This window comes from Macaca fascicularis, chromosome 3, assembly GCF_037993035.2.
Source record: "Macaca fascicularis isolate 582-1 chromosome 3, T2T-MFA8v1.1".
Taxonomy (NCBI): domain Eukaryota; kingdom Metazoa; phylum Chordata; class Mammalia; order Primates; family Cercopithecidae; genus Macaca; species Macaca fascicularis.
The window spans coordinates 35,135,806-35,159,641 of record NC_088377.1 but is presented as its reverse complement, the minus strand read 5'-3'; the positions used below and the strand labels follow the sequence as shown (position 1 = coordinate 35,159,641).

The window sequence follows — 23,836 nt, the reverse complement described above, 5'->3', positions numbered from 1 at the left end:
CAAGATTTGCTGAGTAAATGTTTGTGAACAAATGAAAGGGAGTCAGTGAAACCAAATCAGCACGTTTTTTTTTTTTTGGTTTTCTTTTCTTTTTGAGACAGAGTCTCACTCTGTCACCCAGGCTGGAGTGCAGTGGCACGATCTCAGCTCACTGCAACCTCCACTTCCCGGGTTCAAACAATTCTCCCCGCCACAGCCTCCCAAGTAGCTGGGATTACAGGTGTCTGCCACAACGCCCAGTGAATTTTTGTATTTTTTAGTAGAGACGGGGCTTCTCCATGTTGGCCAGGCTGGTCTTGAACTCCTGACCTCAGGTCATCCACCCGCCTCAGCCTCTCAAAGTGCTGGGATTACAGGCATGAGCCACCGTGCCCGGATGCACGGTTTTCAAAGTGGGGCTCATGGGCTTCGGGGGCTGAGTCTGCTCCCGCCTCCCAGCGAGACTCGCCCAGGCCTGTGCCAATAGTCCCGCTCCTGCCCTTTCGGGAGGGCCGTCGACGCAGACACCTGAGCCCTGAACCGCAGCCCTGGAGGAGGAGGACACAGCTGGTGCTGGGAAGGGCTGGGAGGCCGGTCACACATTCCCGGCACACTACTACTCCCTGGGGTTCTCAGGCAGGAGCGGAGTCCTGGTGGCTTTCCTGGTGGAGGGACCGAACCCTCACAGCCCCAGCGGGCTGCAATGAGCTCCAGAGCCATGGGGCAGGTCGCCACGTGCCTGTCGGCCACGTGTGCTGCCTGGCACAGCCACGTGCGTCCGGAGACGTCCGCAGTGTAACTCAAAGTGAGGGGGATGGGCACATGTGCACGACGCCCGACGCCCCTCTGCAGCACTCAACAGGGAGGGCGGGGAGCTGGAATGTGTCCCAGCCGGGCACAGGGCTGCTGCTGGCAGCCAAGGTCAGGGAGACTCTCAGAGTCCCCCACTTCTGTCAAACAGACAATTTCTTTGGTTCTGGAATTAAACTATTAATAGCAGTGAAGATCAAGAAACTCAAGCGCAGGGCAGCTGACAGGTGGTCTCAAATGCACCCTGGGGGATGTGCAGCCAGCAGCTCTCAGAGCCAGTCTAAGTTTGGCAAAGGGCCGCTGTGTGGGCCAGGCATGGTGACAGTGACATTTTGGTGTCAGGGGCTCCCGTCTCATACCCTCACTCCTACAAGGGCCTCCGCACCTGGACAGGTGGGTGTCTGGGTGCTGGCGGAGTTGACTGCTTCAAGGAGGTGGTTTTCTGTCTCAGGGAGGCGGGGGGCACCCCTGGGATCTGCTACTAGGGGCATAAGCCCCAGCCCATTGACTGACTGATGGACCAGAGCTCTATCTTTCTAGAAGGCCTGGGAGAAGCCAGGAATCCCCTCCCGGAGCCTCGCCCCACTCCTCCCTCCAGCCATCCTCCTCCAGCTCTTTGTGACATCACTGCCGTTGCCATGGGAACCCTGCCAACTGAGCGGATGACTTCACAGGAGGATGGGAGGCGCTGGGCTGGGCCGGCCTGGGTCTTGCAGCAAAGGTCTTTGATAACCAGCAAAATGGCAAAGGGAGGCAGGAAAACCGCCAGCAGGGAGGCCAGTGTGGGTTTAAGGCAACAGCATTCCCCAGCCCTGCCCAGCACCGGCCTTCCAAGCCTGGGACCTGGGGCTCCCTGCCTTCTTCCACATGGAGGTGGGCATGGTGGAGTGTGAGGGGCCTGAGTCTGCCCGGGTTGGCTGGGGACCCCCGGCTGGAGCTGCTTCAAGTCTCGGTTTCTCTTTCTAGGAAGTGAGACCAGGAGACAGGGGGCTCCCTGCCGAGTCTGTGGCCCTGAGGGCTGTTCAGCTCTAAGCGTGGGCGCATGGACAGGCCAGAGAGGGCTGTATTGCTCCAATCACCCTGTAGGAATCACAGCCCAGACGGGGGCTTCCCGAGCGCTGCCCACCTGGCTGGCAAGCAGGGGGAGGTGGCACGGGCTGGGGAGGAAGAAGCACTCTCACTCCTGCTGGAGCCTCTGTCCAGGAACCCCGATTGGCCCAGCCATCCCTGGGGAGCCCCATCCCGTGTGCCCTGCACCCTGTGTCCATCAGCACCGATCTGGGTCTCCCAGACACCTGCTCTGGGGTTGCCATGGGGACGAGCAGGAGGGGTGAGTGTGGCGCGCACAGCTGTCCGTGGACACACAGAGGGCATGCACGCATGTGTCCGTGCTCACCTCCATGTGTTCACATGGCCTGGGCACCGCCAGAGGTGTTCACACAGCGGTGTACACGGACCCCCCTGCAGGTGTGCACACGCCCAACAAGGCTACGTCCACAGGCGTATGTGTGTTCTCACACCAGGAAGTGGGTCACCCCCCACACCACACACCATGCACTCTGTCCCTGGAGCACACACCTGCCTGGGCGCACCAGGCAGTCTAAGTCCATGTCACCTATGTGTACATGTATGTGCACACACCTGCCCAGGCACACCAGTGTGTGTACATGCCTGCCCAGGTACACTGGGCAGTCCAAGTCCATGTCACCTACGTGTACACGGCTGCCCAGGCTCTTGGAATCGGGCACTTTCTGAGGCTGCCCCGATGGGCATTTCCTTCCCCAGCCAGTACATCCTGTCTTCCTAACCCCATGTCTGCTGGACTCTGAAGGTGTCCACATGGCCATGAACGTCTCCAGGGCCTGCACTGCCCACCACCAGGACCCTAGCAGAACCCAGCATCTGGTCACTAGGGGTCTGCGTGGGCAGTCACTTCCTGGGGGCCTACACCCCTCAAGGAGGGTGAAGGATGGGCCGGCCCAGCTGGGGCTGAATCCTCACAGCCTTGTTCACAGGGAGAGGCTGACCTGTGCCCATTTTACAGACAATAAAACTAAGGCTGAGAGAGTAACAGCCCAGCCAGGCCCAGGCCAGTCTTGTGAGGTCTCTGCCATTCCCTGCAGGGTACACAGAAAGAGGCAAAAGCTGAGGTGGCCCCCACTGGGCGTCCTTTTACTTTCTCTCCTGTGATTCCACAGTCCTTAGACCTGGGATTTAAGAAAATGTCCCTAGTTTCCAATGAAAGAAATATTAATAGACGCTCAGAGACATAAGGTAACTGACCCTAGGTCACAGAGCAGAGTCAGGGAGCTGGTGAGGTTGAGGGGAGGGAGCCCCAGGAGGGCCTCAAGAATCTCCCTCCCTACTCCACTCAGCCAGGGGCAGGTGCAGCCGGCAGGTGGACCACCGGCCCCAGGCATGCGCTGTCTATGCCTCTGCAACTAGCGTACATGACGAAGGCAATTTTCCACGTTTAAAGTGCCACAGCAGTGCCCGCCTCTGCTGATCAGCCCCGATCTTTCTTGGCTGTCTCTTCCCCAGCTCCACGCAGAGGCACCCCCAATTCAAGCTCCCTAAGTTCCCAGCCCCACTCCTCTCCACTCTGCCTGTCGCAAGGCCCTCCCGGCCCAGGCTTGGGAGAGAGGTGCACCCTACACTGCCGTGAGCCCCGAGTGCACCTGGATGGCCAGAGGGAGCAGCCCTCAGCCCAGGCTCCACCACGCAGCCCAGTCCGTCCCTGCAGCCACTATCGGTACTCACAGAACCCTCTGGCAATCCGGCCTTGGCAGGGTAGGCCAGACAAATCTGTGCAGTTTACCCAACCAGCTTCTGCTTCTAAAAATAGAAGTGCTACTTGGCACACAGACCACAGTGAAAGTGGAGAAACTGAGGCCCAGCAGCAAAAAGTGTCTTGTCCAAGGTCACGGAGGCAGGAAATAGCAGATGCCAGGAGGGTCATGACACTCAGAGCCGAAAGGAGTCCCTTGTGCCCGGCACTCCTCTGCCCACCAGCCACCGTGGCCATCCTGGGCACGTGAACACCGCTGCGCCAGTCCAGCCTGGAGCCTGGTACTGCCGGCCTTGGCAGGCAGACATTGCTGGTCAGGAATGCAGAATTGGCCTTTAAATACCTCAGCGATTTCATGCCCTGGCATCTCCCTCTTCCCCACACCGCCCGAGGCGCCGCTGAGGCCTAATGGTCTGTGAAGGTCCATTTTTCAAAGTTAAACATTTCCTGGGCTCCCTGGCCCAGCCCTTAGACACAGCCTGGCAATGTCCCGGGTGTGGGGTTGAGACAGCTGCACAGGGAGGCCGTGGTCCACGCAAATCTCCACGACGCCTTCGGCTCTCACTGGCCACCGATGCCAACAGAGACCTACCTGGTGGCCAGCTTGTGGGATGCAGAGCCGGCAATGGGTCAGGCCTGGGCTGTGGGAGCGGTGGGTCAGGCCTGGGCCCCTGAAGCTGGGAATTCCAGCCTAACACAGCCTTCAGAGGTGTCGATTTTAACCCCCTGCCCATTTTACAGATGAAGAAACTGAAGGAGGGCCGTAAGTCCTCTGACATCAGGGACCACAGAGCTTACCCGACCAAATCTCTCAGGGTCCAGCCCAGGGCCTAATGTCTAGTGCTGAAAACAGCTGGTGCTCAATTAATGCTTGTTGCCAGGAGTAGCACCCAAGGCTGCAGAGCAGGAGGTGGCAGCCTTGGGTGGAGACCCCAGAGCCCTGATTCCCAGACCCCCTGCATCGGCCTCCGAGGGTACAAACAGGCCTCCTGTCTGCTGGGATCACTGCTGGCATCCCAGAGGCCCCTGGCTCCTGGTTTAGACCCCGCTGTCTGCAAATGTGAAGCAGTGGAGAGGGAAGCCTGGATCAGGACTTAGGCAGGGCCAGGTTTGGGTCCCAGCTCTGCCACTCTCTGACTCCCTAGGCTTGGACAAGCCACTTCTGGGGGCCTCAGTGTCTCCATTTGTCATTTGGTGACATTAGTCTCTTTACCTGGGGGACTTCTACACTCCCACTTCTTCCAAGCTCCTGTCCATACTGACATTGTCTTTTTCCAGTCCCTGTAGGTCTCTGTATCCATCATCCATTCATTCATTATCTACTTCCATCATCATTAATCTACATCCTCCCTTATTCAGGCATCCATTCATCCATTCATCATCCATATATCCTTCGAGCATCCACCCACCTACCCACCAATCCACCCATTCATCCATCCATCCAGCTCTCCACCCACCCACTCACCCATCCACCCATCCATTCATCCTTCATCCATCCATTCACTCATTCATCCATCCATCCATTCATCCACCCACCTGTCCATTCATCCATTCACACACCCACCCATCCATTTATTCATCATCCATATGTCCTCCTAGCATCCACCCATCCATTCATCCATCCATCCACCCACCTCTCCACCCATCCACTCATCCATCCATTCATCCATCTATCCACCCATCCATCCACCCACCTATCCATTCATCCATTCACACTCATCTATCCATCTATCCATCATCCATATATCTGTCTAGCATCCACCCACCAATCCATTCATTTATCCATCCACCTAACCACCCACCCACTCACCCATCTACCCATCCACCCATTCATCTTTCTTCCATCCATTCACCCATCATCTATTCATCCATTCACCTATTCATCCATTCACCCACCCATCCATCCACTCACCTACGCATCCATCCACCCATCCATCCACTTGCTCACCCACCCACCTGCCCATCCATCCACCCATGCATCCATCCATTCATCACCCACCCATCAGTCCATCCATCTATACATCCATCCACCCCTCCATCTGATGATACATATTATCAAGAAGGCAATGTGCCAGTTCTGTGCCAGGGCTAGAGTCCCAATCCCCAATTCCTAACCTAACGCCCTCTCCAGGATTCCAGGTGTCCAGAGGGCTCAAGGGGTTCCCATTCTGTCACTGCATTGGCTCAGATCCCTGACTGCTTGGGGAAGAGCTCCTGTTACCAATCTAGGTCTCATGGAGACAACCAAAAGCTAAAGAACCAGAGGACTCCCTGTTGGCCCGGCTTCAGGACGATGTGAATCTGGGCAAGACACTCATCTCAGTGTAGCACTCGCCACCTGTAATGGGCACATGACTGCAGAGGCTTCAAACTGGGCCACACCAGAGAAGTTGGCTGGCTCAGGGCGCTGTAAATGGATAATGTTGTTAGAAGATTCAACAACATGATTAAAAATAAGGAGACAGGATATGCTTTTCCCTTGCCACCAATTCCACAGCATCTCAAGGGTCTGTAGTGCACCAGCCCCAGCCCCCAGCGAAGGTGGAACCAGGCCTGCCCAGCTGAGCCCTCTGCAGATCCCAGGGGAACAGGGTCAGTCTGCAATCCCAGAAATGTATTCATGGTTCCTTAGCAACCAGTGGCTTGGGGACTGAGCCGGGAATCTGTGTTCCTCCCGGCGTCTCACCTCATCTTTTGTTCCCCTCACTTATCCAGCTGAGCTCTCAGCCCTCAGACACATTAGATGACTGGAATAGTGACTACATGCCTGTGCAATGCTGAAATTATACTTCCACACTCACAGAAGCACACACATGCATGAGCATGCACACATGTATACACACTACATACAGTATGCTAAGTAGAGAGACCCAGGTTAAGAAATAATATCACTACTCAATTATAGAAAAGAACAAACTATTGATAAGCATCACAACTTGAATGAATCGCCAGGAAATTTTGTGGGGGAAGAAATGTAATCCCAAAATGCTACATACTGTGTGATTCCATTTACACAGCAGACTGACAGTCCCTGACTTATGGTGTTTTGATTTATAATTCTTTTTTTTACTTTATAAAGGGTTTATTGGGGTACTAAATGGATTTTTGACATGATATTGTTGACTTATGATGTGTTTATCAGGATGTAACTCTATCATAAATTGAGAAGCATTTGTACTTGAAAAGACAAAATTATAGAAATGGAGAACAGATTAGTGGTTACCAGAGGTCAGAGATGGAATAGGGGTGAGGAAAGGGGGTGTGGCTATAAAAGGGTAAAAAGAGGAATACTTGTGGGATGGGACTTTTCTGTATCTGAACTGTATCACTGTCAATATCCTGGTTGTGACACTGTACTGTAGTTTTGCAAGATGTTGCCACTGGGGGAAACTGGATAAAGGGTACATGGGATCTCTCTGTATTATTCTCACAATTGCAAGGGACTGTACAATTGTCTCAAACTAGAAATTTTAATTTTAAGGAAATAAAATAACATTATTGAAAATGGATGGTATTTTTCAATGAAAGGGGTAAAATCAACTGGATTAGTATACCTGGGAAGAACTGACACTTGATCCTTACACCTCACACCATAGATAAAAAATTAATTACAGGTGGATTAAAAGTCTAAATGTCAAGTGTAAAACAATAAATCTCCTAGAGAGCGTCTCCAAGAACTTAAGGTGAGAAAAGATTTCTTTATAAGCTAACAGAAAGTGCTAACCATGGAGGAGAACTTGAGTAACATTAAAATGAAGAACTTCTCATTAAAATACATGATTGAAAGAGTGAAATGGCAAGCCATGGAATGAGAGAAGATATTTGCAACATATATAATCAAAAAATTAAGAATTACTAGATTATAAATAAAAAATTCCTACAAATGTATAAGATAAAGAAAGCAACTCAATAGAAAAATGGGGCCAGGTGCAGTGGCTCACACCTGTAATCCCAGCACTTTGAGAGACCAAGGTAGGAGGATCACTTAAGTCCAGGAATTTGAGACCAGTATGGACAACATAGGGAGACTCTGTCTCTACAAAAAAAAAAAAAAATTAGCCAGGCATGGTGGCATGTGCCTGTAGTCCCAGCTATGTGGGATGCTGAGGTGGGAGGATTACTTGAGCCAGAAAGTTTGAGACCAGTCTGAGCAACATAGTGAGATCCTGTCTCTATAAAAAAATAAACAAATAAAAGAAAAAAGACAAATATGACTTTTAAACAGATAGGTCACAAAAAAATAACATACAAATATCCAAATGGCCAATAAACTTATGAAAAGGTGTTCACTAGTAATGCTAAAATTTAAAAGGACTGACAACATCAAGTGTTTGCAAAGGCTTTTAAAAATTGTTTTAGATTTAATATTTGGACCTTTAATTCATCTGGAATTAATTTTTTAATCTATGGTATGAGGTAGGGATCGAGTTTCAGTTCTTTACAGGTATATTAATCCAGTTGATCTTACTCCTTTTATTGAAATATACCATCCATTTTCAATGGCATTATTTTATTTCCTTAGAATTAAATTTTCTATTTTGAGACAATTATACAGTCTTATGCAGTTGTGAGATTCCACTGGAGGAGAGAAGGGTAATGATCAGGAGGAGATGGAGTGGGGGTTTCTGAGATACAGGTGTCATTTTTATTTCTTGAGCCAGATGGTTCCTACATAAATTTCACTTTGTGGTACTTCATGGAATTGCACATGTTACCTGTTTTTTAGGTTTTGTTTAAAAAAAAAAAAAAACCACAGGGTGGGACTTCTGGCATAGAATAGTTTCACTATTCTATAGGTCACCAAATCTTCTCTCCAAAAAACAACTATAAAACTAGTCCAAATTCTCAATCATTCCCACACATCCTTGAAATTAACCAAAGGCCTTCATTCATGAAAAACTGCTTAACTTAGGCTAAGACGGAGAATCTGTGGAGTTCTAACCTGAAGCTCTCCCATCTACCCCCACACCCCACTTGATGCAGTCATTCCAACAGGGCAGGGCAGGGCAGGGCAAGGCAAACCATAAAAACTAGCAGCTTTGCTGTCAGGGGCTGATTTTATTTGAAGCAGAAGACACAAACTCTCATTCAGCAGAAGTGTTGTCAGTAAGCAGCAGCAATCTCAGTGGCAAGTGAATGGGGAAAGCCAGTGGTTCTACTAGGCTGAAGCTGTGATCCTGACTGGGGCAGGAATAGAGCAGTAGACTAGCTGGGAATCTGACACAGAGTTGCATGAAATATGACAGTCATAGAGATGCCTGATAAGCCTTCCACATGTGCCCAGTGGATGGGTAGCGCACAAACACAGGGGAGAGCAGAGAGGGACCAAGCAATTCACAAATTTCTGGCCTACTGAGAGCCTGTAGGCATATGCAGAGGAGACAAAAGAGGGTCTGGAAGAAAGTAGAAACCAGGTCAGGCCTGAAAACTACCTGATCTTTGGATGTGCTTATAGACCCACATGCAGGATCTATCAGCAGAGTGTGTAGGCCTGACTGGCTCAAGGTATTTGTAAACAACCCCAAACCGATCACTGAGTGACCACAGAGCTATGCAAACATAGAAGTAATCTAGGAGGCCAGAATTAAAATAAGTAGGGATTTAAGAAAAGAGAAGAAAGCCAGGAATGGTGACATGTACCTGTAGTCCCAGCTACTTGGGAGGCTGAGGTGGGAGTATAACACAAGCCCAGGAGTTCCAGGCTGCAGTGAGCTATGATCACATCACTGTACTCCAGCCTGGGGCAACAGAGTGAGATCCCATCTCAAAAAAATAATAAAAAAAAATAACAAGGACAAACTAACAGAGACACAATTATCACACATCGGGGAAAATGAATTTCACAGCTTCAGTCCAGGTCAATTACTACACAAACAACAACAACAATGAAAACCACCAATACTAGCAACTTTTGGGGATACAAATCAGAATCTGGAACTGCTGCAATATATGACCTGAAATGTTTGTTTTCAACACAAACTTACAAGACATGCAATGAAACAGGAAAGGGTGACCCATACTCAGAAAAAAAAAGTCAATGGAAACTGTCACTGAGTGTTCCCAGACGTTAGAAATAGCAAAGACTTCCAAGCTTTTTATAATATAAATATATATTTATATTATATATTTTATAAATACAATATAAATACATTCAAAGAAATAAAGACAACTATGTTTAAAGAATTGAAGAAAATGATAATAATAGTGACTCAAAACACAAAACCTCAATGAAGACAGAAATTATTTTAAAAATGGAAAATTTGGAATTAAAAACTATAACAGATGAAATGAAAAATTCATCACATGAGGGCTTGCAAGATGGCAAAAGAAAAAATTAGTGTGCTTGAAGATCAATCAACAGTAGTATCCAATCTAAAGAACACAGAGAAAAAATTGAACAGAAAAATAAACTGTGCCTCTGATATGCATGAGACATCAAGTGCACTAGCATATGTGGTGGTGGGAGTCTCAAGAGAAGAGGAGAGAGCAAAAAAGGCAGGAATAAGATTTGAAGAAATAATGGCTGCAAATTTCCCAAATTTGATGAAAAGCATTAATCTACAGATTAAAGAAGATCAACAAACACCAAATAGGATGAACACAAGAAAAATCCAAACCTGGACACATCATGGTCATACTGTTGAAAGATAAAGAAAGGAGCAGAAGAAAATTGATTCACAGTGTCCAGAGTAACAGCAATATGATCAATGGCTGATTTCTCATCAGAAACTATGGAGGGAAGAAGGTGGTGGAATGGCATATTCAAAGTGTGAAAACAAACAAAAAAAATTGTTAGCCAAGAATGAAGGCAAACTAAAAACATTACAGATCAAGAAAGACTGAAAGAATCTGGGGCTAGTACAGCTTATTTAGAAGAAATACCAAGAGAAGTCCTTTAGGTTGAAAGGAAATGTCAAATGGTAATTCAAATTCACAGAAAGAAATGAAGAGTACCAGAAATGGTAAATATGTAGACGAATATAAAAAGCTCTATAAATATATTACTTTCTCTTTCCTTCCCTTAACTTCTTTTAAAAACATAAGATTGTATAAAGCAATAATTTTAACACTAGATTGTTGTATGTTATAACACAACATATGTCAACATCTATTGATGAAATATATGACAATAATAGTACCAAACAGGGAGAAGAAAATTGAACTATGTTAGAGTAAAGTTTCTATATTTTACCAAAATTGTTAGCAGCAATGAAAAATAGATGGTCATAAGTTGGTATGCATACTGTAGTCCCTAGGGTAACCAATAAGAAAATAACTCTAAAAATTAGTTTAAAAATTAACAGAGGAATTAAAATGGCACATGAAAAGTATTTACCTAAATCAAAAGAAGGTAGCACAGGAGAAAAGAAGGGGTAAAGACATGAGACATAGAAAACAACTAAGAAAACAGCACCCATAGGAAATTTAAAAATTGCATTAGGTGTGAATGGACTAAACAGACCAAATAAAAGGCAGAGATTGTCAGACTGGACAGTAATATGATCAATGGCTGATTTCTCATCAAAAATTACGGAGGGAAGAAGGTGGTAGAATGGCATATTCAAAGTGTGGGAACAACCCAAATATATACTGTCTAGAAGAGGTACATTTTAGTTCAAATATACAAATATGTTGAAAATAAAAGGATAGGCCGGGCACGGTGGCTCAAGCCTGTAATCCCAGCACTTTGGGAGGCCGAGACGGGCGGATCACGAGGTCAGGAGATCGAGACCATCCTGGCTAACACGGTGAAACCCCGTCTCTACTAAAAAATACAAAAAAAACTAGCCGGGCGAGGTGGCGGGCGCCTGTAGTCCCAGCTACTCGGGAGGCTGAGGCAGGAGAATGGCGTAAACCCCGGAGGTGGGGCTTGCGGTGAGCTGAGATCCGGCCACTGTACTCCAGCCTGGGCGACACAGCGAGACTCCGTCTCAAAAAAAAAAAAAAGAAAAAGAAAATAAAAGGATAGAAAAAGACGTACATGCAAACAGTAACCATAACAGAGCTAGAAAAAGACATACATGCAAATATTAACCATAACAGAGCTGGAGTAGGTAAAAAAAAAAATTGAGGGAGACAGGGTCTCATTCTGTCACCCAGGCTGGAGTGCAGTGGTGTAATCATGGCTTTCTGCAGCCTCAACTTCCCATGCTCAAGTGATCCTCTCTCCTCAGCCTCTCAAGCAGCTAGGACTACAGGTGTACACAACCATGCCCAGCTAATTTTAAAATTTTTTTGTAGAGACGGGGTCTCCCTATGCTTCCCAGGATGGTCTCAAACTCCTGGGCACAAGCAATCCTCCTGCCTTGGCCTCCCAAAGTGCTGGGATTACAGGCATGAGCCACCACACCCAACTTGGAATAGGTACATTAATGTCTGATAAAATAGACTTTAAGACAAGAAACATTGTCAAAGACAAAGAGGAAGGTTTCATAATGATAAATGTGTCAGTATCTCAGAAATATGTATCAGTTATAAATAAATATGCTCATAACAACAAAGTCCCAAAATACATGAAGCAAAAATTGGCAGAATTAAAAGAAGAAATAGACAAATCAACAAAAATAGTTGGGGATTTCAATACTCCACTCCCTCTCAATAACTGATAGAACAATTAAAAAGAAAACCAGCAAGGACACAGAAGACTTGAACAACGCTACCACCAACTTGACCTAAGTAACATTTATAGAACATTTCACCTAGAAGACCACACAATGTTTTCAAATGAATGTGGAAATACAAAGGAATATTATGAACAACTTTACACCAACAGATCAGACAATTTCAATGAAGTTCCTAAAAAGACACAAATTATCAAAACTTATTTGATAAGAATAGAAAATTTGAATAGACTTACAACCAGTAAATAAAAAAAAAAATTAACTAAACTAAGGCATAACAAGTTAAAAAACAAACAAACTGATTAATTTGAAATCTTCCCACAAAGAAAAGCCCAGGCCCATATGACTTTAGTGGTAAGTTTTGTCAAATATTTAAAGAAATAATATCAAAACTTCACAAAGTTTTTCAAAAAAAAAAATTAAAGGAGAAAAACTTCTCTACTTATTCTGTGACAGCAATATTTTCCCTGATACCAAAACCAAAAACATCACAGAAAATAACAGACCTTTATGCCTCATAAACATAAGATTCAAAAATCCTTAAAATATCAGCAAACCAAAACCAACAACATATAAATATAGGTAGAATTTTCCCCAGGAATGCAAGGTTGGTTTAACATCTGAAAATCAACTAATTTTGACCCCCTTAATAGATACACAAAAAGAATTTGACAAAATCTAATACCTATTCATGGAAAAACTCTCAATAAACTAAAAATGGCAGAGAACTTCTCCACCTGATAAAGACCACCTATGAAACCCCACAGCTAACGTCATATGGTGAAAGACTGAATACTTTTCCTCTAAGGTCAAGAACAAAGCACCTCTCCTCTTCAAAATTATTCTGAAAGTTCCAGTTAGTAGAAAAAGAAATAAAAATGCTTCAAGAGGCCAAGGTGGGAGGAGCATTTGAGTCCAGGAGTTCAAGATCAGCCTCAGTAACATAGAAAACCTTGTCTCTACAAAAACAAAAAACAACAACAACAAAAAAATTATCTTGGCATAATGGCACACGTCCATAGTCCCAAACACTTGGGAGACTGTGGTGAGAAGATCACCTGAGCCCAGGAATTCGAGGCTTCAGTGAGCTATGATCACACCACTGCACTCCAGCTTGGGCAACAGAGCAAGACCCTGTCTCTGAAAATAAAAAATAAAAAATAAAAAAAAAAAAATAGGCATATACTTCAATGGAATAGAATTGAGAGTCCAGAAATAAACTTTTTCATTTATGATTCCAATAAAATGTAATGCAGAAAAGATAGTCTTTTTCAAAAACATGTATACAGAAAAACAAGCTCTGACCCTCACACACCATACAGACATTAGCTGAAATTGGACAACAGGCCTAAGTGCAAGAGCTAAGACTAAATGTACTAAAAGAAAACAGAAGAAAATCTTCGTGGCCTTGGGTTAGGCAAACGATTCCTATATATGACACCAAAAACATGCTTCATAAAAGAAAAAAGATGATAAATTGGACTTTATAATAAGTTAAAAAATTTTGGGGCTCCAAAAACATACCATTAAGAATATGAAAGACAAGCTCCAGAGTGGGATAAGAGATCAGAAATTACATTTCTGATAAAGGACTTGTATCCAGAACATATACAGAACTCACAATAATTCTGAATAATTTTGAAACTCAATAATAAGACAAATCCATTAAATATGGGCAAAAGATCTGAATAGACATTTTATCAAAGAAGAAATATGAATGCCTAATGAGCACATGAAAAGATGTTCAACTTCATCGGTCATTGGGAAAATGCAAATTTAAACCACATGGGACACCACTACACATCCGCCTGAAGATCTGTAATAAAAAGACTGACAATAGCAGGTGGTGAGAGACACACAGGGGCTGGAACCCTCACGTGTTGCTGGTGGGAATGTAACACGGTCCGGCCAGTTTGAAAAACTGTTGGGCAGCTTGTCAAAAACTTAAATATGGCCGGTTGCGGTGGCTCACACCTGTAATCCCAGCACTTTGGGAGGCCGAGGTGGGTGGATCTCTTGAGGTCAGGAGTTCAAGATCAGCCTGGCCAACATGGCAAGACCCAGTCTCTACTAAAAATACAAAATTTAGCTGGCATGGTGATGCGTGCCTATAATCGCAGCTACTCTGGAGGCTGAGGCAGGAGAATCACTTGAGCCTGGGAGGCAGAGGTTGCAGTGAGCCAAGATCAAGCCACTGCACTCCAGCCTGGGTGACAGTGAGACTTCATCTCAAGAAAAAAAAAAAAAATTAAATATGAACTTAACAGAAGAACTCTACTTCCAGGAAGCTGCCCAGTATGTGCACGAATGTTCAAGGTGGCATGATTCATACTGGCCCCACACTGGATACACATGCTCTGCATATGTTTTGGATAATGGATAAATAAAACTTGGTCTAGCAATATAACAAAATACTATTCAGCAATAAAAACCAAAAACTGACACAGTCAACAAGATGACTGAACCTCAAAAACATGACACTAAGTGTTAGAATCCAGACGCAAAAGACTGCATGTTGCAGGATCCTATTGATGCGAAATGTCCATTAAATGTAAATCCACAGGCCGGGCAGGGTGGCCCATGCCTGTAATCCCAGCCCTTTGGGAAGCCGAGGGGTGTGGATCAGGAGTTCGAGACCAGCCTGGCCAACATGGTGAAACCCTGTCTCTACTAAAAGTACAAAAACTACCCAGGCATGGTGGTGAGCGCCTATAATCCCAGCTACTCAGGAGGCTGAGGCAGAAGAATCATTTGAATGCAGGAGGCGGAGGTTGCCGTGAGTCGAGATCGCACCACCGCACTCCAGCCTGGGCAATAAGAGTGAGACTTGGTCTCAAAAAAAACTGTAAATCCACAGACAGGGTTCGGATCAGTGCCTCGGGGTGGGGCGGGGGCTGCTGACTACAGTTGGGCATGAAAATGTTCTATAGCTGGTTTGTAGTCATGGCTGTGCAACTCTGTGAACGCACAAATACCACTGTCTGGTGCCCTTGCAATGGGCGTGCAGATGGACAGTGGAAGGCACGCTGACGGTGTCGGCACACAGGATACCTCTGTAAAGCTGCTCAGGAAGAAAGGAGAAGCAAGCTCACGCAAAGGAAACGAGCACAGCACAGCCGCTGCCCCTTTCAGCATCGTCCCCCAGGTGACCAGAGTCTTCTTGTCCTGAGGGTGGCGAGAACCAGAATGACTTTACCAGCCCCCAAGACCATCCGCGTCTTGACCATCCTGCCACACTTGATTTTCACTCAAAACAGGATCTCCCCGTGACCTTGGGGTACCTTCCCAAAAATCAAACACAGAATTTGTTCCCCTACATGATCTGCCTTGGACACTCCCTCCAAGGGGTGTTCCAGCACTGCCCTGGGCCCCCAGACCCATTCTGGTCAAAATGAGCCAGAGTGCACAAGGCAAGCCCAGGCTACTCCCAAGATAACATCTGCTTTGCTTTTGTATCCAGACCACGGAGCCCAGCATCGGAGAATGTCCACTGGGTAGGTGAATGAATGAATGAATGAATCAACACTTTTGATGAGTAACTCCCGTGTCCCGACTTCATGGTCATGTTTAATGAACTGTGCGCCAGCACACAGATGAGCTCGGGGGCACACGCAACCCCTTCTGCTCCCCGTTCCATCTCTGTCCCTGCCCTCTCCCTCCTTCAAGGATGGTGATCTGGGTGCCAGGGCCCTGTGGTAGACAGGACAGGGCAGCGGTGACCCTGCACCATGGGGCTTTCAGAAGAGTGGGGGACACAACACCCACAACGGCTGATGGCCAAGGACAGGGGCAGAGTCACAGCAAGGAGTCACCATTGGAGTGTGACCAGGGGGCAGGTAGAAGGGACCCTCGTTCTGAGCACAATGACAGGTAGCACCATGGCATCCAGGCTGTGCCGATGCCCCACAAATGCCACCCCGCTTGGTGGGATTCACCCCAGCAGACAGCAGTTAGCAGCTCCAGTGCACAGGTGCGAACATGAGGCTTGCAGGAACCCTCTGTTCCCCTCCCCATATCCTCCCCGGGAGAGCTCGGTGGGGATGGGGCTGAGGCAGCAGCCTGGGCTTCAGTTTCTCCTCCTGCCTCAACCTCCAGGAAACGTTCCTGTGGGTTCCCTCAGCCAGCCTGCTGCAGGGGACCTCAGAGTAGACCCCGGGACTGTCCTCTAGGCCCCAGGCCCAGAGCACCTTGCCCACGGCTCAGCTGGTCAGGCCAGGCGCTCCCAGGCTGGGGGAGGTCCCAGAGCCTCCGGCAGGGAGGGGGATGTGCAGCCGTGATAGTTCCGGCACAGTGGACCCAGGCCTGGGCTGTAGCTATGCGCCCCCCCACCCCCGGTCACCAGCTGGACCCTGGCAGGGTACAGAGCCCTAGTTGCTCTTTTGTCAAATGGAGGCTATGGGTGGTCATGCGTGCATGTGTGTGTGTGTGTGTGTGTGTGTGTATGTGGGGGGTGGGCTCTAGCTGAGCAGGTGCCAACATCCCTGCAAGACGGACATAATCATTAGTGTGTAACTCAGGGTCACGCAGCCCAGCGGAGGTGATAGGAGATGGGGATCAGGGTCCCCAGGCCTCTCCTCTCCTCTGCCCACACCAAGGCCAGGTCCTCGGGGTGTGCACTCCGGGAGCACAGGCCAGCCCCTGACATCACCCATTCTGACATCACCCACGCTCCAAATCCCGGCTCGCAGTGTGTCCACGCGATGCCCGCACCCCACACTCCTGATTTCGCTGCTGTGCCAAATACTCCCTCACTCGCTAAGCCGGGTGGTCACTGAGACCGTCGCAGAGAGGGGGGATGCCCTGGTACCCACATGGGCAGGCAGAGGCACAGTGAGATCTGGGGCTCAGAGGCCACACCCATAACTGCTGGGGTCAGGCAAGGGCAGCGGGGCTGAGGCTGGTGGTGGGTGCAGGAAGAGGATGCCAGAGGAGGCTTGGGGCAGTATGGGCACCGTGGGAGGTGCTGAGGCTGCTTACAGACCTTTCTGTAAAATGAGGGGTGGGGGCCCAGGGGTGTCCGAGACAGGCTATGCTGGGTTGTGGCACACGTGAGCTGTGAGCCTGAAACACATTACTTCCCCACTCCATGCCTCGGCCTTCTGGTCTGTGAAATGGGCACACAGCACCTCCCTCCGGTCTGTCGGAAGATTTCCAGGGGTGTGGGCCTTACCCACAATGGGCATGCAGGGTGCAGGGTGGGGCGGGAGAGCTACTCCAAGCCCAGGTGTGGGGTATGAGGCTCAGGTGCCCTAGGTGGTCATGGTGGGACGGGAGCTGAGGTCCCATGTTGGCACAGGCTGCACTCCAGGACCCCATGGTGTGTGTCTGCGTGCACCTGTGCCTGTGCACACCTGTGCATGCCTCCCCAGTGTGTGTGTGGGAGCACGGTGGCACGCACACTGTGCATGGTGAGGGCACAGGTGCCCAGGGCTGGGAGCTGCCTGTTCAGCCGAGTCCCCTTGGTCCCTGACTGGTGTGGATTCGGGCGCCGGAACACTGGATTTCTGGTGAGTTGTTTCTCTGAAAAGCTGTGTCTGGGGACTCACAGCCCTCAGATGTAGCATGCTCTTGCTCTGTGGGGACAACGTAATGAAGGAACAAAAATAAGCCCGGATGTCTGTCAGACAGCAAACACCTCGGGGGCCTGACTCTCTTCCTGACGTCCCTCCCCGCCTACTCCAAGGATAGGGGAGCCGGCCGCTCCCAGACCCACCAGGCTCCCAGACCCCCCAGGCCCGCGGGAGCTCCATAGGCTCCCTGCATCTCAGAGCCTCCATCCGCTCCATTGAATTTGTCAAAAAAAAAAAAAAAAGAAAAAGCAGACAACAAATTCATTTTACAGAAGCTAACCCTCAGACTGAAGGAAATTCACATCAGAGCCACGACCATTCATGAACCCACATCGGCTGCCCACTATGGTGTCTGAGAGGTGAAAGGGGTGGGGGGGCCAGGAGGGTGTGCATACTCCTCTATCCACACAGACACTCATCTACACACGCGTGCGCTCATGCATGTGACAAAACTCCTGTATTCAGACACGAATCTACACACACACACCTGTGAATGTGCGCACACACATGTGCACACTCCTCTATTCACACACGCAGTAATCTACACGCACACACATGTGAACACGTGTGCCTGCTTCCGTATTCACTCGGACATCCATCTGCACCCAGAGCCACACGCAAACGAAGATCTGAGGATCCCGTCTCCTGGAGGAAAGCCGGGATGCTGGATACCTGAGGAATGGGCCCTGAGCCCCACTTTTGTGGGCACCCTGAGGGGTTCTGTGCCAAGCTGACTCCACTGTTTCATACCAGTCCATTTTGGGGGGTTTATCTCCCCCAGAACACAGCTCTGAAATGCTAATGGCTGTCAAAGGGAAGCAAGACTTGCTTTGCACAACCTTCCTCTCCACAGGACCGCCTCCCTCATTTCCTAATGAATATAAATAGGAAAATAGGTTTTGCCTTACAGAGTATTTTTCTCCATAGGAATGTAGCTCCAATTTCTAAGCACTGTCAAAACAGAAGTTACAGCCTCTCTGTCTCTCCGTTGCCAGCGTCGTCACCCAGTACGGGCTCCCCTCACAGCTCTCAGACGTCGGCAGTCCCCTGGGTGGCCCATTCCCTTGTGTGTCCCTAAAAACCCTTTCTCCATCGACACCAGAGGGATCCTTTAAAGCCAGCCTTGTCTCTCAGCTGCTGCAAACTCCCCAGAGACTTCCCGAAGCAATCCGAGCACCATCCAACTCTTCGCAAGAGCTCTGACACGGGAAGCAGCCCGGACCCCGGGGCCTCCTCTGCTCACCTCTCAGCCCCCACGGCCAGCCGCACTGGCCTTGGCCTTCACTCACACGAAGCATGTCTCTACTGCAGGGTCTTTGCACCTGCTCTCCCTTCCCCAGCATCCTCCTTCCCTGCCTCTTTGCATGGCAGGGCACAGAGGGACGCAGGGACCGAAGCTGCACCCCATCCAGGATCCAGGGCTGCAGGTCTGAGGGTCCTGCAGGGCAAATCAGAAGGGCTGGGGATTCTGCTAGCAGCAGTGGCTTTGCCCTTTCCAGAACTGGTGTCAGCCATTTACACTCCCCACAGCCATCCGTCCACCCCCACGCCCCAGCCGAGGCTCCAGGAAGGGAAGGGAAGGGAAGGGACCCACCTCAGGTCATGCGGAACACCAGAGGCTCCCCAACCCGGATCACCCTGTGATCTACAGTCAGGCCCTCCCACCACTTCCACAGAACACACAGATGCAGGGACGGTCCCTCCGCGAGGAGGGCAGAGGCCTTAGTGCAGGCTCCCCTCAGGCAGGGAGACAACAGACTGGGGGGGCCCTCTTCAGGAGCCACAACAAACCAGGGGGTTCGAGATTTCCAGGAAACACTGTTGCCCTGGGAACAGAAGCCAGGGTGCCCTGGAGCCACTACCAGCACCCTCTGGGCAGAGGCAGGCACTTGGTTAATGCCGTCTCCCTCGGGATCTGGTCTAGGAACCAGCTGCCACCTTCCAGACGTGTCCGGGAAGCATCCCAGTGCCCCTCCCAGCCAGTCTCCCTCGGTCAGCACTCTGACCAGTGGGGGGCCAGGCAGGAGCCACAGTACAGCCCAGAGTCCAGGCCCAGGAGACACATCCTGAGGGTCCCCAGCCCCTTGGGCTTCTAGGGAGGCCGTGGAGGTCAAGATGGTGGTGAGGGAGCCAAGCACTGGCTGCCCCTTCACGCAACCCTGGCGGGGCATCTACGTCGTGGGTATTTCCGGGACACCTTCCCAGCCACTACTTCGGGCTCTGTCTCAACAGTGCAGGACTGTGAAGGCACACAGCTGTCCTTGACTCGTCCCTCCAGGCCAGCGCTGCCTCACTGTGTGCTCTGCAAAGCCCTCTCCCTGCAGTGCCTCCTGTGCACCGGCCGAACGTCTGGGGAGCCCCTCGATGGCCCCCCATTTCCAGACCCCGCTGCTCCTGGCCCCGGAAGTCCGCCGGGATTCTCATCCATGTAGGGCAGGCACATAACTGGCTGTGTTTGTATCTGTGTTTATTAAACTAGACGGAGTTAATGACTAAGAGGTGCCTGAGTTTGATCCTGCTGAAAATAAGACTCAGATCTGTCAGTAAACACGGGGGAGCCTCCAGGCTGTCAATCATCTCTCAGGGTTTCCATCCCAGGCAGGATTCCGCCTGGACCCAACCCAACAGCCTCCAAATGTCAGGGCAGCAATGCCGGGGTGTGCACCTGTCACATGGACACACCCCCAAGCCCACGGCCACCAGCCGGCCACATGTCCAGCGCCGGTGGGAAGCTCTCAGTACGATCAGTGCTCTGCGACAAGCCCTCTGACAGAAGTCACCATCGGAGGTGGCAGACAGCAAAGAGATGCACCTCTGTGGGGTCCTAGAGGGGGTAGTGGGCCACAGGGGGTCTGGGGGTACACAGGGGTGGAATGTGACTTCCTAGACAAGCCAGTTCACCTCCACGCCAATGGCTTCAGGGTCCCCATCGGTAAGGCTAGGGGCACTCTCCCAGCTGAGGTCAGACATGAGGTGTGGGGAGCCCAGCGTGGGAGCAGGGTTGAGCCCAGATACTGTTGCCTGCAAGCCTCAGTGGCTTGCGGCCACTGTGGCCACTGCCCTGTCTGGGCCTCAGTGTCCCTATCTTTAAAATTCGGGGATTGAATCAGAGGCTCTAGCAAACATGGTGACTGGTGATGGCTGGGCATTTCCCGCCCGGCTGCGCCTCCTCTGTCCCCACCCCTCCCTCGGAAGCCCAGAGCTCGGTTTCCCATGCGGGGGCACTGGGCACAACCCATGGGGAGGCAAGGCCCTGTCCCTTCCACCAGTCTCTCCCACTGTGGCTGCCTGAGTCTGTCCCGGAACTGGTGGAGGAAGACATCAGGGCAAACATCGCAGGCAGGGGGTCATCATCCACTGTCAAGGCCTCTCTCCCCACCCACCTCACTGCTCCAGGGGCCTCACACCTGCCTTTCTGCTGCCTCTCCTGCCTGGATGCCCACCTCTTCCTGTGGGGTTATCTAAATTCTGCCCACCCTACAGGGGCCAGTCAGACCCCTCCTCCTCAGCCCCAGAGAGGAGCTTGGGTCCGGCTCACAGAGGAGGGGAGCCTGGAAGCTGTGAGTGCTGAGGAGGCAACCGGGGCTGAGTAACCGAGATCCTGAGACTCCAGGGTCTCCTACCACAGAACGGCCCCAGGAGTCCTGGCCACGTGGGGAGGGGAGGGCGGTATGGACCAGCCTCCATGACTCAGTTTCCCCACTAGCTCCTGTGCACCCCCATGGCCAGGAGCAGGGAGCAGAGGAGTGGCCCTCTCTGCCTCAGTTTCCCCATCAGCTCCTGTGCACCCGCCATGGCCCGGAGCAGGGAGCAAAGGAGTGGTCCTCGCCGCCTGACTCAGTTTCCCCACTGGCTCCCGCACACCCCCATGGCCTGGAGCAGGGAGTGGAGGAGTAGTCCTCTCTGCCTCCCCTCTGAAGGTCCCTCAAGCCCTGCTCAACCCCCCACCGCCTCAGCCTGGGTTCCAGCTCTTCTCCAAGACCAAGACCCTGGCTGCCACAGGACAGCCCTACAGGTGCAGAGGCCTGGTCCAGCCATAGCTCCAGCTCACTCGCTGTATGACCTCGGGCGACGCTGGACCCTTCAGGAAAATGGGACTGGACCGGCTGATCTCCGTGGGAAAGGAGGTGCGTTTATTTGTGAGACCATTGTCTTTCCATCTGGGGATGCCCGTTCCAAGGCAGCCGAGTTCCTCCAAGCTTTGTCCCAGGCTCCAGGAAGGGCACACAGTCCGCCCTCCTTTGCCATCAGTGCTCCCAGGGTGGTCTCTCCACCTCCTGCCCTCCCTCCCTGAGAGGCTGGAAGAGGTGGGACAGAGCCAGGTCTCAATCCACCAGCCTTGGGAAGGGGATGTCGGGGGCAAGGTGAGGAGCTGTGGTGCTGGACTTGAGTGGCCGTAGCTGCCCCCCCCGCTTCCTGTTCACTGTTGGTGGTGCCGCCGACTGGCTCAGGGTGCATGGGGATGAGGGGAGGCAGCAGCCCCCAACAACCAAGGCCTCTCACCCTGCTAGAATTCCCTGACCTGAACCAACACAACAGGACACAGACACCGGACACAGGACCCCTCCACCACCTTCCCTGGCCCCACCCCACTCTGGGCCTCAGTCTCCCCATCTGCACAGCGGGTGCTGGAGTGGATGGCGCCATCATCCACCACACTGGCTCCACCACCAGCCACCCCCACAAAGATCCACCCAAGGCCACTTGACATCGGAGCTTGTGCTGGAAGAAACCAAATCCACAACAAAACAAAAAAGAAAGAGCGAGGGGCGGGGAGCTGGAGAGCTGACAAATGTATCCAGTGTCCGCGGCGATGCCACCATCCGCTCCAGGTTCACGCCCGGAAATTTATGGTCTCGTCACCCGGCCCTGGAGATCTATCGCCTGTCACTCACTTGCATTTTTAAGCCTGCCCCCACCAGCCCCCTCGTGTATTTATGCACCACCCAACCAGGCATCTCGGGGACCTGCCTGTTTCTTTCTTGTGAAGATATATGAACACCCCAAGTCCGAGCACCTCTGCTCATAAATTTCCTCCGATGCAATGGCGTCTGAGTCTGGCATGGAGAAACAGAGTTCCCTACCAAAATGGGGACTGGGCTTGTCAGGGGGTAGGGATCCTAGGGTGAGGGCTCTGACCCCAGGGGGACCTTAGAAGGAGGCTTTCCTGAATGCTTAGAAAATTCTATCAAAATTTAGAGCTGATGCATGTGTGCTGGAAACAGACAGACAGCCACCAACACGGGACCCAGGCAGCCACTCCAATTTTACCCCATTGATCCCAGGCACTGTGGTCATATTTTAGTCCCATTAATTTTTCTCTCCTGGAGAGCAGGTGAAGCCTCCAAGTATACATTTAGGATGAAAATATTCAAATGCCGGGGTCCAAGGGAGGCAGCTACTCCAGGCTCTGGCCCTGGGCTCTCACTGGGGCCCCGGACACCTGTTTCTTGGTGGGGATTGTAGTAGGGAGGTGGAGGAGCAGCAGCCTCTCCCTGGCCCAGGTGTGGGGAACCTGCCTCCAAAGACACTTTGAAAAATCAGTGCTTTCCAGTGGCAGCCCAGGGGCACGGTGGGGAAGGGACGCAGCCCTCCCTCCCTTCCTCTGGTCTGGGGTGCAGGTGCCCACCACATCCCTGCACCCCTACCCTGGACTTACCAGGCCTCAGGAGTGTGGCTCTGGTTCAGGTGCCCACTGGTTTTCCTTGGAGTCAGGAGCTGCCTGCTGGGCCTGCTGTATCATCCTGAATGATACGCACAGAGCAGGCCTGCTGCTGCGGCCGAGAAGGGGGCTGCACAGCTGGCTGGAGAATGGGGGAGGGGCATGGCCCCCAACCTTTGACTTGGAGACCCCCAGCTCTTCTGCCCAGCAGAAGACCTGACTACCGGATGCCCAGGAAAATGAGGGACCCAAGTGCTGGGGTCCTGGCTGGACTCCAAACCCCCTCAAATCCAGGTGACGCTCCCACGCACGGCCCTCTGGAGTTTGTCCCCCCACCTTTGGTGGAGTGGGGCGCAAACCTGGGCTGGGTCCTGTGAGCCAGTTTTCTCAATGCTTGTTCAATTAA

At 50.8% G+C, this 23,836-nt stretch overlaps 1 protein-coding gene and 1 pseudogene across 2 annotated transcripts in view; one reads left to right on the top strand and one right to left on the bottom strand.

Annotated features, from left to right (window-relative positions):
• ELFN1 (extracellular leucine rich repeat and fibronectin type III domain containing 1) overlaps window positions 1–23,836 on the bottom strand; it is an 82,859-nt gene that overhangs the window by 53,039 nt on the left and 5,984 nt on the right. The gene's annotated exons all lie outside the window — the stretch shown is intronic.
• Window positions 802–2,544, top strand: LOC102120082 (uncharacterized; annotated as a pseudogene).